Here is a 16,025-nt window from a genome sequence, read left to right on the forward strand (position 1 = left end):
CTATCATCCTTAAGCTTTTCAGGTTCTGGTTCAGGCTCAGATGCAGTTTTGAAAACTTTGAAAATGAGCTGTTCATCATGTATTCTCAGAATTAGTTCTCCTTGTTCTACATCTATGAGCGCTCTAGTAGTGGCTAGAAATGGTCTGCCCAGAATTATAGGGTGCAAGTAGCTTTCCTCCATGTCCACAATGACAAAGTCTGTGGGGCAGTAATAATCCCCCACTTTCACCAGCACATTTTCAACTACCCCTTCAGCTTGCTTCTGAGTTTTGTCAGCCAGTTGTATGATTACATCAGTGGATCTCACCTCATTCAGTTGTAGCCTCTTCATAAGAGTTAGAGGCATCACATTTATGCTAGCTCCTAGATCGCAGAATCCTCTGTCAATTTTTGTTTCCCCTATGATGCAAGGGATATGAAAACTTCCTGGGTCCGTTTTCTTAGAGAGGGTGTCCTTCTTGATGAAAGCACTGCATTCTTTGTTCATTGTTACCGTTTGTCCTCCCTTCAAAACTCTTTTCTTGCTTAACAATTCCTTTAAATACTTGATGTGTGTGGGCATTTGATGAAGAATCTCAAGAAAGGGAATATTGACATGAAGAGAGTTAAATGTCTCTAGAAACCTTGAATAGGTTTTCTTTTTTTCACCTCCTCCTAACCTCTCAGGAAATGGTGCTTTTGGTTGGTATACTTCTATCATGCCTTTTTGCAGATCCTTGGCTTGCTCAATTCCACCTTCCTGCTTAACTTCTTCCACACCTTCCTTCAAGATTTCTGGTTCCTGCTCTGAGGACCTGATTCCTTCTTCTTCTGAGACTTCCTTCAATATGGTGATGGCCTTGCACTCTTCCCATCTTACTCTCTTTTGTTCCCCTTTAGGATTCTTTTCTGTGTCACTAGGGAATACTGCAGTTGATTTGGGTGCCTGTTGAGATAGCTCTCCTACTTGAGATTCCATCCTCTTGATTTTTTCACCATGGTTTCTTAAGGTAGTTCTCACATCATCCCTGAAGCTCTTCAATTCAACTATGTCTTGACTCATGGTTGCCATCATTCCTTCTATCCGGTTTAATTGATCTTGAAATTGTTGGTTCGGATTAGGTTGGGTATGTTGATTATTTTGGCCATGATATGATGATTGGGGGTAAGTGTTTTGTGTGGCTTGGTATGATCTTTGGTTGGAGTTTTGGTATGTGGAATTGTTTTGTTGGTTGTGGTTGTAAGGTTTGTGGTTTTGTGGTTGGGTTTGTTGGTTTCCCCACCCAAAGTTTGGGTGGTTTCTCCAGCCTGGGTTGTAAGTGTTGGAGTGTGGATCATATGATTGCCTTTGTTGGTTTCCCACATAGTTAACCTCATCCCAATCACCTCCTTCAATGCCTACTTCCTCTTGATCTTGTGTGTGTATTGCAGCCACTTGCTTTGTTTCTAATTGCCTGGTAAGCTCTGCTAGTTGCTTGGCAAACACCTTGTTTTGGGCTAGAATTGTATCAACATGGTTCAGCTCCATGACTCCCTTAGTGTTGTGCCTTTCTGATGCATAGTAGTACTCATTCTCAGCCACTGTCTCGATCACTTCAATGGCTTCTTCCACAGTCTTTTTCTTGTTCAATGAACCTCCTGATGAATGGTCTACAGCCTTCCTTGATTCATAAGAAAGCCCATCATAGAAGATGTGCAATTGCACCCAATCATGGAACATGTTTGGTGGGCATTTCCTTGTCAAGTCCTTGAATCTCTCCCATGCCTCGTAGAGAGTTTCACCATCTTGTTGTCTAAAAGTCTGAACCTCAGATCGAAGCCTATTGACCTTTTGTGGAGGGTAGAAACGTGCCAGAAACTTGCTTTCCACCTCATCCCATGTTGTTAGACTCCCCCTTGGGAATGATTCCAGCCACTTAGCTGCTTTGTCCCTAAGTGAAAATGGGAACAAAAGCAGTTTATAGGCATCTTCCTGGACTCCATTGGACTTCACAGTGTCACAAATTCTCAGGAATTTTGTGAGATGTTGGTTTGGGTCTTCATTAGCACTTCCTCCAAAGGAACAATGATTTTCCACAAGTGATATTAGCTGTGGCTTGAGCTCAAAATTGTTGGCCTGAATGGGTGGTTTCTGGATGCTACTACCACAATTCCCAGAGGTTGGGTTTATGTATGAACTAAGAACCCTCCTCTCAGGGATGGCATCGTTTCCATCAGCTCTCTCATGGTTGTGAACTTCTCTATCCATGTTGAGATCTAAAGCTTCCTCAAAATTGTCCTCAGATTCTCCTTCAGATTCCTCTTCTCCCACTACTCTCTTCCCTCTTGCTTCCCTTCTAAGTCTATGAAGGGTCCTCTCTGGTTCGGTATATGGAGGAGTTGATGTCTCTCCTCTCCTACCTGTCATACACGAACACAGCTCAAACACAAACAAGTGAAATACTCTTGGTTAATGGAAGAGTATGGTTAGCTCAATTGAGGAATTAATTCAAACAGTTAGTGAGTCAGTTGCATGAATTTAAAGGCATAAAGAAGGAAAGCATGTAACCAAATGCAGAAATTAAAATTCAACAAGTATCTAGAACAGAATTAACAAAGCAAGAGAAAATTGCTCAATCTAGTTAGCTTCCAATTTGAGAATTGTCAATCGAAAACCAATCCCCGGCAACGGCGCCATAAACTTGATGCACATAAACTTGTTATGCTACGATTTAGGAAATTGCACGATCGGCAAAATTCCTTCCGGCAAGTGCACCGGTTATCGTCGTCAAGTAAAAACTCACAATAGAGTGAGGTCGAATCCCACAAGGATTGGTTGAGTGAGCAATTCGGATTAGAAGTGTGTTCTAGTTGAGCTGAATCAAGATTTGAGATGAGAATTGCGGAATGTAAAATTGGCGGGAAAAGTAAATGACAAGAAAATTAAATGGCTGAATCTTAAATTGCATGAATTAAAGAGCAGAATGTAAATTGCTGAAATTAAAAGGGAATGGGGGTGATTGCAAGAATTGAGTTGCAGAATGTAAAGAGAAAGTGGAAATCAGAAATGGGGAATTCATTGGGTTATAGGAGATATTGAGATCTCCGAATCAAAACATGTTTATCTCTTCCTCAACCAATGCGTTCATTGAATTTTGCTTGGCAATCTTATATGATTGGATCCCAATTCCTTGGCTCACCAATGCTCTCTAAAAACAAACAAATTCCCAATCCCTTGGTTTAAATGTTCATAAGAAGAGATGATGCTTGATCACTGATTATACCACACAATTTCATGAACCACAATTTGGTAGGATTACATGTCACAATATCCATCCAAACCCCAATCCAATCCACTGTGAGAAAGCTTCTCTAGCATGAATCCTCCATTCCTTTCCCAAGGCTCCGAAGGATTCCAAGTATGAGTAGTTTCTTTCCCAAGACAACTACTCAATGGAATTAGATCGAGAAGCTTTCTAACAAAATTCAAGAGAAAAGATTGAAGAAGAAGACAAACTATTATTGATTCATTGAATTACAATAGAGCTCCCTAACCCAATGAAAGGGGGTTTAGTGAATCATAGCTCTGAATTCAATTACAAAGAAAAAGAAAACTAGCTAAAAGTGAAAGTCAAAGTTCCCTCTAACTTAACTTCTATCCTATTTATACACTTTCTATATTGAGCTTCAGTTGTGCTTCTTGGGCTTTGAGGCCTCTCCTTGCTTTCCTTTTGCCTTGGGTTTATGATCCATAATCTTGATGAGGTTGTTGATCCAAATCCTGTAACATTTATTGAGCCAACTTAGTGATAATCAAATAATGACACATGACTCAATAAATTGAGATTTCAAACTCATCAATCCTTCAGGCCCAATCCCATAAACCATGATATTCAATTGGGTTTCATACCAAAGTAAGTTTAAGTTAATAATTGTGCTCAAAGACTAACTTAAATCACAATATTTTTGGCCCAGAAACCTTTTTCAAGAGTGGCGTTTAAGTTGTAGTTTAAGCTTAAACTGCAGCTTAAACGCCAGACACTTCCAGTGAGGCCATTTGTAGAAGCACGTTTAAGCTTCAGTTTAAGGTTAAACTGAAGCTTAAACGTGGAAATGGAAGAAGGTAGCCCTGGAAAGTCATGTAGTCGAACACGTTTAAGCTTCAGTTTAAGGTTAAACTGAAGCTTAAACGTGGAGATAGGGAAGGCAGCCCTGGAGGTCGAACATGTTTAACCTCCAGTTTGAGGTCAAACTGGAGGTTAAACGTGGAAAAGGGTGGAGGCATACTGGAGGTCGAACACGTTTAACCTCCAGTTTGAGGTCAAACTGGAGGTTAAACGTGGAAGCTTGGAATGGTGGCCCTGGAGGTGTCGAACACGTTTAACCTCCAGTTTGAGGTCAAACTGGAGGTTAAACGTGGAGATGGAGAGAGCAACCCTGGAGTAGAAAAGCTATCGAACACGTTTAAGCTCCAGTTTGAGTCAAACTGGAGCTTAAACGTGGAATGGCCCCTGGTACTCTTCCTGGTTCTGGCGTTTAACCTCCAGTTTGAGGTCAAACTGGAGGTTAAACGTGGAACTCCTCCCTGGGTGGCATACTCATTCTGGCGTTTAACCTCCAGTTTGAGGTCAAACTGGAGGTTAAACGTGGAATGCTCCTTAAGTGAGGCTTTTCATTCTGGCGTTTAACCTCCAGTTTGAGGTCAAACTGGAGGTTAAACTTCAATCCCAGCATTTCTTATCCTTCATGATTTTGGCGTTTAAGCTCCAGTTTAGGCTTAAACTGGAACTTAAACTCCACATGTGATATTCAAGCTTCCTTTATTGATTTTGTTGCTTCCTTGCCTAGCCTCTTCTTCCCTGAAATCATCCAAACAATTGCATCAAAGTCTTGCAAAATTTCATGAGAAATCTTTCATTCATAGCATTTAAGTAATAGAACTAAAACTCATGGAATTTGCATCAAAATCATATTGTTTGGATGGTTCATTACTTTGTTCTTCATTTAACCATTTTTGGTTACTTTAAGCTCAAGAAAATGCATAAAACAACTAAAACTAACAGAAAAATGCTAGTGAAACTAGCCTATGATGCCTTGGCATCATGATGCCAATAGGAGTGATCAATTCCTTGAGGCTCCTCCCATCTTGGAGTGTTCCAACCTTGGTACATGTTAGCATTGAAGTTCACATTCCCTACAACACAATTAGAGCCAAACTCAAAGCCAAAGTGAGAATTCATTATGGAAAAACAAAAATAAAGCTAACAAAATCTAGTAAACAAGCAAAAGACAAGCTATTTACACTATTCACATATGTACAATAACCAATAACATAACACCATTGCTCATCCCCGGCAACGGCGCCATTTTGACGATTGGATTTTTTGACGGTTTAGAATTTCACAAATAAAATCTCGTTGAAGTATAGTCTCTAAACCAACAATAATCCTTTCATGCAAAAATTTGTTTGTCACAAGTACAAGCCCCTAAAATCTATAAACCGAAGTATTTAAACCTCGGGTCGTCTCTCAAAGGACTTGCAGGGTAGTGTTCTTGTTATTGGTTATGGACTTGTTTATTTTGGGGTTTTGGATGAGGGATGTGAATAGTAATTGGTAGGAAAATAACTATAAAAGGCTCTTGGTAAGGTGTGAGAACTAGAAGTCCTATCCTAGTTATCTTTCTCAATTGTGATGAGAATTGTTCATTGCTACCACTTAGTTAACCCTTACTAATTAAAGGAAAGTCAAGTGGATGAATTGACTTGAGCCACAAGTCCTAGCCAACTTCCAAGGGAAGACTAGCTTTAGTGCACTCCAAACCAATTAGCAATCTCTCCAATTATCAATCAACAAAGGAATTAGATAACTCAAGTGTCACTAATTACTCTACCTAGGCCAAGAGGAACAAAATCTACACTAAAATCCAACCAAGCATTTCATCAAACACTTGGAAGGCACAAAAGAAAAGTATAGTCAATCACAACAAGAATGAATTCTAACTACAATTGAATGTAAAGAATTAACAACAACAATCAAGGAAATCACAATTATCATGAATTACCTCAAATTGCATTATTGAAAGAAAACCAAGGAACAACAATATATCCAAAACAAAATGAAGAATTACAATTATTAAAGCACACAACTAGAAAGAGGAAGGGGAGAAGATTAAGATTTGGTAAATGAAAAGTGAATCAAAGCATGAGTTAAACCTAGATCTAAGAAGAGAGATTAACCTAAACCTAATCCTAATCCTAATTCTAGAGAGAGGTGAGAGCTTCTCTCTCTAGGAACTAACTCCCAAAACTATAACTAAACTAATGGTAACTAACTTCTAAAGTATGAAAAGTATGAAAAATCCTAAGTGATAATGATGCCTTCCCCTTAATCCTTCATCCTTTTATTCCTTTCCCTTAGCAATTTGGCGCCAAAAATGGGTTCAGAAACCCTCTCAAATCGCCAGGCACGTGTTGCATTAATGAGGTCATGTGCCAGCATCGGCGCGTGCGTGCATGGTACGCGTGCGCGTCCCTGGTCGATTCTGCAATGTGCGCGCGAGCGCCTTGTGCGCGTGCGCGTGCATGGCTGACTTTGCTTCTTTGTCTTTTTATGCTTCTTTCCACTTATATGCTTCCTTCCTTGCTTCCTCTGATCCATGCCTAGCCTATTTCAACCTGAGGTTACTAGCGAACACATCAAGGCATCTTATGGAATCAAACAGAAACTAGAATTCACCAAAATAAGGCTTAGAAAGTATGTTTTTACACTTAAGCACAATTATGGAAGAGATAACAAAATCATGCTAATTCTTAGGCTAAATGTGACAAAAGGTTATCAAAATGTTCTAAATTTAATGCAAAACAAACCGTCAAATTGGGGTTTGTCAACATTCCCATGGGGATATGTTAGGTTGGTGGTTGAACCGACAATGTGATATCACAGCCAATAGGACAGACATTCATCATTTGCATCTATATGACATGATGCCAGGGCATTTTGGCCAGTTTCACTGACCTTTTCTTTACTGTTTTTAGGGTAGTTTCATGCATTTCCTTAGGAAATAAGCTGGTTTTGGGTAGATATTCACTTACATCTTGATTCAAGCAAACATTGTGCACTTTACATGATTTCATGAGGATTTTGCATGAATTTAAGGACAAATTGGATGTTGCATTTCCCATGACTTAGACTAGAACTTTGATGCACTTTATTGCTTGATTTCAGGACAAAGGAAGCAAAGAAGAACCACATTAGTGGCTACGTTAGTTACACTAACATTAACACTAACATGGAATGGGAGTAACTTGCAAAGTTAATGAGAAAAGTGATTGCCAATAACGCTCTCGAAGCCATCATTGCCCACGTTAAGAGTCACGTTAACTAAGTTAACGTGAACTCTAACGTGGAAGAAAGGAAATGGAGCCAACGTTAGTGACACTTAACATTATCACTAACGTTGGACCAAGCTCATAAGTGGCCACGTTAGTCACCACGTTAACTTAGTTAACATGGCCTCTAACGTTAAGAAGAAAGGGGGGAAGCCAACGTTAGTGACATTCAACATTATCACTAACGTTGGCCAAGTCACACTAGGCCACGTTAACTCCCACGTTAACCTAGTTAATGTGGAAGCTAACGTGAGGAAGGGAGGTGACGCCAACGTTAGTGACACCCAACATTGTCACTAACGTTGGAAGGAGCCCACACATGCCACCATGAGCCACGTTAACTCCCACGTTAACTTAGTTAATGTGGAAGCTAACATGGATAAGGGAATGTTGAACCAACGTTAGTGACACTCAACTTTGTCACTAACGTTGGAGATGGCTAGCATAGGCCACGTTAGAAGCCACGTTAACCTAGTTAACGTGGACTCTAACGTGGGAGCTAAGGGGCACATTGGAACATTAGTGACAATGTTAAGTGTCACTAACGTTCTCGAAGGTTGGCAAGCCTACGTTAAAAGAGCCACGTTAACTAAGTTAACATGGACTCTAACGTTGGGAAGGGGGAGGCTTCTCAACGTTATTGGGAAAGTTGAGTCCCAATAACGTGCGCGAAGGACAAAGAGGCAACATTAGTGACAACGTTTGTGCCACTAACGTTGAGGTTAACATGGCTCTTACTTGGGTAGGGAACGTTAGTAAAAAAGTTGAATGTCACTAACGTTCTCGAACCCATATTTTCACTGAACGTTAACACCACTAACGTCCTGAGCTAAAGTCTCTGCCCACTTCACAATTTCTCTCTGCAAGTAAAGCCAAGCCCAATGAAGAAGATAACTGCTTCAAACTCAAGATACAAAGGCCCAGACCCAAGACTTGAAGAACCAACTAGAAGAGTAGAAGAGTAGTATATATAGGAGTAACTTTGAATTATTTTGGGAGTTGAAAAAAATAGGGAGCCTCTTGGCATAGAATTACTCTCTGTATTTACTTTCTCTGCTCTTCTAATATCATCATGTATTCTCCATCTTTGTTTTCATTTTCCAGAGCTATGAACAACTAAACCCCTTTCATTGGGTTACGGAGCTCTGTTGTAATTTGATGGATCAATACTAGTTTTCATTATTCTTCTTCTATCTTTTCTCTTGATTTTACTTGAAAGCTTTCGATCTTCATCCAATTGGGTAGTTATCTTGGAAAGAAGCTATTCATACTTGGATCTCTTCTGAACCTTGAAAGAGGAATGAAGAGATCAAGCTAGAAATGCTTTCTTATGCTGGACCAAATTGGGTTTGGATGGATATGTGACTATAATCCTCTCAACACTTGATTTGGGAAATGCATGTGGTATAATCAGTGACCATACTTCATCTCTTCTCATGAGCAATTGACCAAGGAATTGGCTATTGATCAAGATTTGAGAGATTGAATTACAAGAAATTATAATTCAATCACTTAAGATTGCCAAGGAGATCAATGAGTGCATTGATTGAGGAAGAGATGAAAATGAAATTGATCCGGAGAATGCAACATCTCCTAAGCCCAATGAACTCCCCATTTCTGATCTTACCCATTCTCTTTAATTTCTGTTATTTACTCTTATGAGCAATTCCCCCATTCCCATTTACAATTCTGCAATTTACTTCAGTAATTTACTTTCAGTTCTTTAATTCTAGCATTTACTTTTTCTGTCATTTACCTTCCCGCCATTTTATTTTCTGCAATTCTAAACTCAAATCCTGGATTCGCTCAACTAGAACATTCCTCTAATTAAAGTTGCTTGATCAATCAATCCTTGTGGGATTCGACCTCACTCTATTGTGAGTTTTTACTTGACGACAAATTCGGTACACTTGTCGAAGGAAATTTGTTAAGAGACAAGTTTTCCGTTCATCAAGTTTATGGCGCCGTTGCCGGGGATTGATTGTGCATCAACAATGATTAGATTGGAGGATAACTAGATTGAGTATTTTATTTTTGTTTGATTTAATTTTCTGTTTGAGTCATTTACTTTCTATTTTAGTTAATTTCTTCCCTTCCCCCTACTTTTTCTTTGTTATTTACCATTCATCTCACTAACCCACTAACTGTTTGATATATTACATCACTCATACTAACAGTAATTCTGACAGATATACTTTCTGCACCTATTCTCTTTGCTTGTACTTGTTGGTTATATGACAGGGAGAAGAAGCGGGGCTTCAACTTCCTTTGATTCTGAACCTGAGGGAACCTTCTTTAGACTAAGGAGGGAGGCAAGAGAAAAACGTGTAGTTGGTGCTGAACAAGAGGAGGAACACTTTGAAGAATACTTTGAACCAAACATGGAAGAAAACATGGAAAACCATCACGAAGAAGAGACTCACAACCATGGTGGAAGAGGTCGAGCAAATCATGCTGGGGAGGATAGAAGAGTTTTAGGCTCTTACATCAATCCAAACCTAGGAAACTGTGGAAGTAGCATTCAAAAGCCAACCATCCATGCCAACAATTTTGAACTAAAACCACAGCTCATCACCCTTGTTCAGAACAACTGTTCGTTCGGAGGAAGTGTCCAAGAGGACCCCAATCAACATCTAACCACCTTCCTGAGAATATGTGACACAGTGAAGTCTAATGGTGTTCATCCTGACACCTATAGACTGCTCTTATTTCCATTCTCACTCAAGGATAAGGCAGCCAAGTGGCTGGAGTCTTTCCCAAGGGAGAGCTTGACAACTTGGGAAGATGTGGTGAACAAATTCTTAGCAAGATTATACCCTCCTCAACGAATCAATAGGCTGAGAGCTGAGGTCCAAACTTTCAGGCAACAAGATGGTGAGACTCTATATGAAGCATGGGAGAGGTTTAAAGACCTAACAAGGAGGTGCCCACCCGATATGTTCAATGAATGGGTGCAGCTGCACATTTTCTATGAAGGGCTCTCTTATTAGTCAAAGAAGGTCGTAGACCATTCATCTAGAGGATCTTTAAACAAGAAGAAGACCATTGAGGAGGCCATAGATGTCATTGAAACTGTAGCAGAGAATGACTACTTCTATGCTTCCGAAAGAGGGAACACAAGAGGAGTAATGGAGCTAAACAGTGTAGATGCTCTGCTGGCCCAAAACAAGCTCATTACACAGCAGCTGGCTGACCTCACCAAGAAGATGGAGAGGAACCAAGTAGCAGCAATCTCCACTTCGTCAACAACCCAAGAAGGAGTGAATGAAGAAGAAGAGGATAGTCAGGAGCAAGCCAACTACATTGGGAATTCACCTAGGCAAAACCATGATCCATACTCCAAGACCTACAACCCTGGATGGAGGAATCACCCAAACTTTGGGTGAGGAAATCAACAAGACCAAAGCCTTGATAAAAAACGCCCAAATCCAAACAATGCAGCCCACCAACACTTCACATCTAGACCATATCAACACCCCCATAACAACACCTCTCCACATTCATATCAAGGCCAGAATAACCCTCCTCAGCCTAACCTATCATCATTTGATGAAAGAATCTCAAGGATTTAGAATCTACTTGAAGGCATAAGCAAGGAGATTCAAGACAACAAGGTGTTCAAGGAGGAAGTGCGAGCCAGTTTCAAGAACCAAGGAGACACAATCAAGAGGTTGGAATCTCAAGTGGGGTATCTCTCTGAGCAAATTCCCAAACCCACAGATGGATTCCCAAGTGACATAGAGAAGAATCCGAGAGGTGAAACAAAGAAAGTAAGATCGGAAGATTGCAAGATGGTCACTATAAGTGATAAGGAGACTGAGGACAAGCCAAGCAAGCTGTCAGAACAACCTGAAGATACCTCAGTAGAGGAGGGGGAAAAAGATTACCAAGAACCAGAAATCTCAAAACAGGAGCTGCTGAGACTCTATGCACCTTTTCCCCAACTACTCAATGGTGCTGTGGAGAAGAGAATATACTCAAGATTCCTTGACTTGTTTGCATCTTTGCATGTGAACATACCGTTCATCAAGACTATCCAACAAATGCCTGCATACATCAAGTATATGAAGGAGCTGCTTCCCAGGAAAAGCTCACTCAAGGGAGGCCAAACTATAGTGATGAACAAGGAGTGCAGTGCCCTTATTCAACTGCAGTTGCCTACAAAAAGAAAAGATCCAGGGAGCTTTCATGTCCCCTGTGCCATAGGGGAAACAATGTTTGATAGAGCACTCTGCGATTTAAGAGCAAGCATCAACTTAATGCCCTTGTCTCTGGTGAAGAGGCTGCAGATCAATGAGATATTGCCCACAGATGTAGTCATCAGGCTGGCTGACAAAACTCAAAAACAAGCAAGAGGGGTGGTGGAAAACTTGTTGTTAAAGGTGGGGAAATACTTTCTTCCCATAGACTTTGTCATCTTGGACATGGAAGAGAGTCACACTCACCCAATCATATTGGGAAGACCATTTCTAGCTACAGCCAGAGCACTCATAGATGTGGAATGAGGGGAGCTAATATTGAGGATCCATGATGAACGACTCAGCTTTAATGTCTTCAAACTCTCATAAGAAGCAGACCAAGAAAACAAAGAACCAAGCAATGACCATAATGAGATGCTGACAGAGGAAACAAGCACTGAAGCACAACCAACACATCTGAGAACCCCACTGAATGATGAACAAGGCAAACAACAATTGTCACAGCTCAAGGAGAAGCTGGAGGAACCTAAACCACCAGAGGCATGTGAAGACAACAACAAAATTCCCTTAGAAGAAGAAGTCGCCAAGAGCAAGGCAGCATCAAAAGGGTCAAAGAAGAAGGTACCAAGGGGGTGGAGGAACAAGAAGATCCCTACGGAAGGCTTCTCTCCAGGAGATAAAGAGATCTCAGCTTACTTCCCAGATATCCCCCCTAATCTCCCCACTGTACCATCTCAGCTACCTAAGGTCTTCACTATCAACAGAGTTCTCTCCTTGGAACATATAGAGATCGTTGATACAACCAATGGATATAAGTCCAAGGCAAGAGGGGAGGACTTGAAGCATTATCAACCTCCCTGATGAAGTAGAAACGTCAAGCTAGTGACGCTAAAGAAGCACTTCATGGGAGGCAACCCATGTTTTATTAGCTTTTACTAGTGAATAAGTCAATATTCATGAATTCCAACCCAAACTTGGTGAAGTCCTTATATTGCAATATATAGTGAAGAACAAGTTTGGTGTTCAAAGCATGCCAAGAAAGCATGAATGCAATAGAGAGCATGCTAGTCTTGGAGCTTTGAACAGAACTTTTCATCACAGTGCTCCAAACTAAGTTTGGTGTCACCCCATGGTGCCACCAATGTGCATATAAGGATACACAGTTAGTTAGTTAGTTGGAGTTCATGAATAAACAAAATCTTTTCTTCTCTTTATCATTCTAGCCGAAAAGTTTAAAAACCTTTTATGATATTGATTTTTCTTATTTTATTTTTATAGGAAAAAGGAAAGGAGCATTGAAGGAGATAGATTGGACAATTAAAGGAAGAAGGTCCGGACACCACAAAAGGAAGGACTATACACTTGTTTTAAAAAGAGAAGTCATTGGAAAATGTTGCCATGCAACATTGAAAAAAATGGGACCCTTGGAGACCGAGCAATCTTCATCATAAAGTGATGATCCTTGTCCTTTCTACATGCACAACCCCAACCGTCCATCAAACAACCACTCCATCAATCCACACCCTCCATTCACTCACAACCTCTCTATATAAGTGATCCCTGTTCCGTACCCCGCTCTTCACACCTCTCCATTTCGGGTTCCCCTTCACTCCTTTCATTGCAATCAACCCTAAACACCAAAAGTCTCCACACCCCTGCTAACTTCACGCATTAACCTTCATTCATGGCATCTTTGAGCTCTAAAAGAAGGAAGGGAAAGGAACCTATGGAACAACACCCGTATGATGAAAAGAGATTTAGAAGCTTGCACCATGCATTGCAATACGGATGGATGGTGGATAAGGAGATCATTTATGAGCTGGGATTTCAAGTTAGGAAAAATGAGTGTCCCAAAATCACAAAGAAGGTAGAAAAGAGAAGATGGGAGCTCCTTACTGATCCGGTCATTAGGGTGAATGCAAATCTTATAAGAGAGTTTTATGCAAATGCGGTCCGATATGATAAGGCAGATGAGTCATATACAAGCTTTGTGAGAGGAAAGATTGTGGATTTTGTTCCCATGAGTGTCAAAAGGGCATTAAAGCTGCGGTCCATACCATTTGAAGAAGAGAGTTATCATTCAAGAATGGACAACAACCCTGATCATGACCAGATTGTGCAAGACATTTGTGTACCAGGAGCTGACTGGGAAATATATGCAGATAGGAAACCAAGGTTCATCAAAAGAGAAGATCTCACCCCGGAAGCAAAAGGGTGGTTCGAAATTGTAAGGAGGTCCATCCTCCCAACAGCAAACAACTCGGAGGTGAATCTCAAGAGAGCCACACTGGTGCACTATATACTCAAAGGCGGAGAGCTCAAGGTTCATGAACTCATAGCAGAAGGGATTAGAAAAATGGCAGAGAAAAGCGACTCAAGGGGAACGTTAGGTTACCCCAGCACTATCTACCGACTGTGCAAGAAAGCTGGGATAGTGTTTGAAGATGAGGACTCCGTGTGCATAAAAGAGGGCATTCCAATAACCGTTCAATGAATGCATGCCACTGCATCCCCCCTGCCTCAACAGAAGCAAAGGAAGAGGGCATCCCCTCAAGTAGTAGAAGGACAAGCCGTAGAAGGGCAAGCACTAGCCACCTTGGATATGCACCAATTGCAGGAGGCCATTGGTGGACTTTCTCGACAATATTTAGAAAGCCAAGGAGCACAGAGAGAACTTCAACTACAGATGATAGGGCAGCAAGAGGAGTCACTCTCAAGATGGACGACTCAACAAGGGGATTGGCAAAAACAAATGATGGATCAGCAACTGAGTCAAGGACAACAATGGAGTGAAACATTTCACAGGATAGAACAAAGGCAAAATGAGCAACAAGAATCCATCCAGAGGCTAATCAACATCCAAGCACATCAAGGTGCACATCTACATGAGATACATCGAAGACAAATAGAACAGGCAGCACTATTGGACGAGCAAAGGGCATTCGCTGAAGGAGTTTACATGAGCGAGACTGGGCATCATATAAATACTCAAGCCAGGCTCGGTTACTTGGTAGGACAGCTGCCTATATTGCATCCAGGAATCACAAGGTATGAAGAAATGAGGGATGAATTAGCACGAGAAGAAAGACAAAGAGTGGAAGAGAGTCATGAATCAGAAAGGAAGGCACTTGAGGATTGGAAGCAAGCAAGATTGGCACGGATGAAAGGGAATGCAAGAGGACACAAAGAAGACAAACAAGGAGGAAAGCATGGGCATCCACAAGAGTAAAAGGTGGTGGAGTTCCTTCTTTGGTCCATCTTTTTCTATGCTTTAAATAAGGAAGATCTTGTATGAAATAGAACATGCTTCCATGTTAGTTGAACTTTTTAAATTCTGTCTTTAAAGTTTTCTTTCTGAATAGGTCTATGCTTGCTAGTCTTTATGTTACTACATCCTCTCCTTACTTACTTGTATGCCTATCCCTTTGAATCAAATGAAAAGATAATGAGTGTTTTTAAGAGACCAGAGTAGAGTTCATACTATGGAATAAGTTCATGAGTTTATGGTATAGTCATAAGTTAGCTAAGTTGGTTCAACCATAAGGTGGGAGGACAACTGTCTGTCATGAATACTATGCTTGAAACACACCCCATGAGACTAGCTAAATAAGAAGATCCTGATAAGAAAAAGGGAAAGAACAATCAAAGTTGAGGAATAAAAGAAAAAGAGTAAGCAATAAGGCTAGGCACCAATGGTTTTAATCTTGAGGCATGTGTCTGTGGTGTTCCTGTGTGAGGGATCTACTTGGATGAATAAGCTCTTAGGGGTGCCTTATCACTTGGTAACTTAGGTTAAATAACTCGAGAATATCAGCTGAAAGTCCAGTATCAAGAGTAACCCTCACTACAGAGCATTTAGTAACCCAAAGAGGTGCTGGACACTAAGGTCTCAAGAAAAGAAAATAAATAAACTATATGCATGTGGTGTGTATGTATGGGGGAGAGACTTGAGCAAGTAAGTCCTTAGGGGTGTTTAACACCTAGCACCTTGAACCAACTGGTTCGGGAGTGTTGGCTGAAAGCTTATTTTAAAGAGTTGCCCCCTTACAGAACACTTAGCCTAAGGACACAAATAAGCCCTGAAATAACAACAAAAGGATCAATAAATAAAAGTTTCATGGGATGCAATCACAGTGAGTATTCTAGGACATGATAAAGGTCTGAAAGCCAGGAATGAACCTAAGTTGCCATGCATGAAACCACCATAAAACCAGGGACATGACTTCCACAAGAATGACTTACTTCTCTAGCCATTCCATTCATCATTCTCTTGTTCCAGTACTTGCTTAGGGACAAGCAAGCTTTAAGTTTGGTGTTGTGATGCCAGGGCATTTTGGCCAGTTTCACTGATCTTTTCTTTACTGTTTTTAGGGTAATTTCATGCATTTCCTTAGGAAATAAGCTGGTTTTGGGTAGATATTCAATTACATCTTGATTCAAGCAAACATTGTGCACTTTACATGATTTCATGAGGATT

The 16,025-nt window shown here is 40.7% G+C and overlaps 2 non-coding genes across 2 annotated transcripts; one reads left to right on the plus strand and one right to left on the minus strand.

Moving 5' to 3' along the window:
• Positions 1–1,698: 1,698 nt before the first annotated feature.
• On the plus strand, positions 1,699–1,802 carry LOC112753274 (small nucleolar RNA R71). The gene has a single exon (XR_003177667.1). It is a non-coding gene; the product is annotated as a small nucleolar RNA R71 (small nucleolar RNA).
• An 8,381-nt stretch (positions 1,803–10,183) lies between these two features.
• Positions 10,184–10,290, minus strand: LOC112753049 (small nucleolar RNA R71). The gene has a single exon (XR_003177451.1). It is a non-coding gene; the product is annotated as a small nucleolar RNA R71 (small nucleolar RNA).
• Between the last annotated feature and the right edge of the window lie 5,735 nt (positions 10,291–16,025).

Source organism: Arachis hypogaea, chromosome 15, assembly GCF_003086295.3.
Source record: "Arachis hypogaea cultivar Tifrunner chromosome 15, arahy.Tifrunner.gnm2.J5K5, whole genome shotgun sequence".
NCBI lineage: Eukaryota > Viridiplantae > Streptophyta > Magnoliopsida > Fabales > Fabaceae > Arachis > Arachis hypogaea.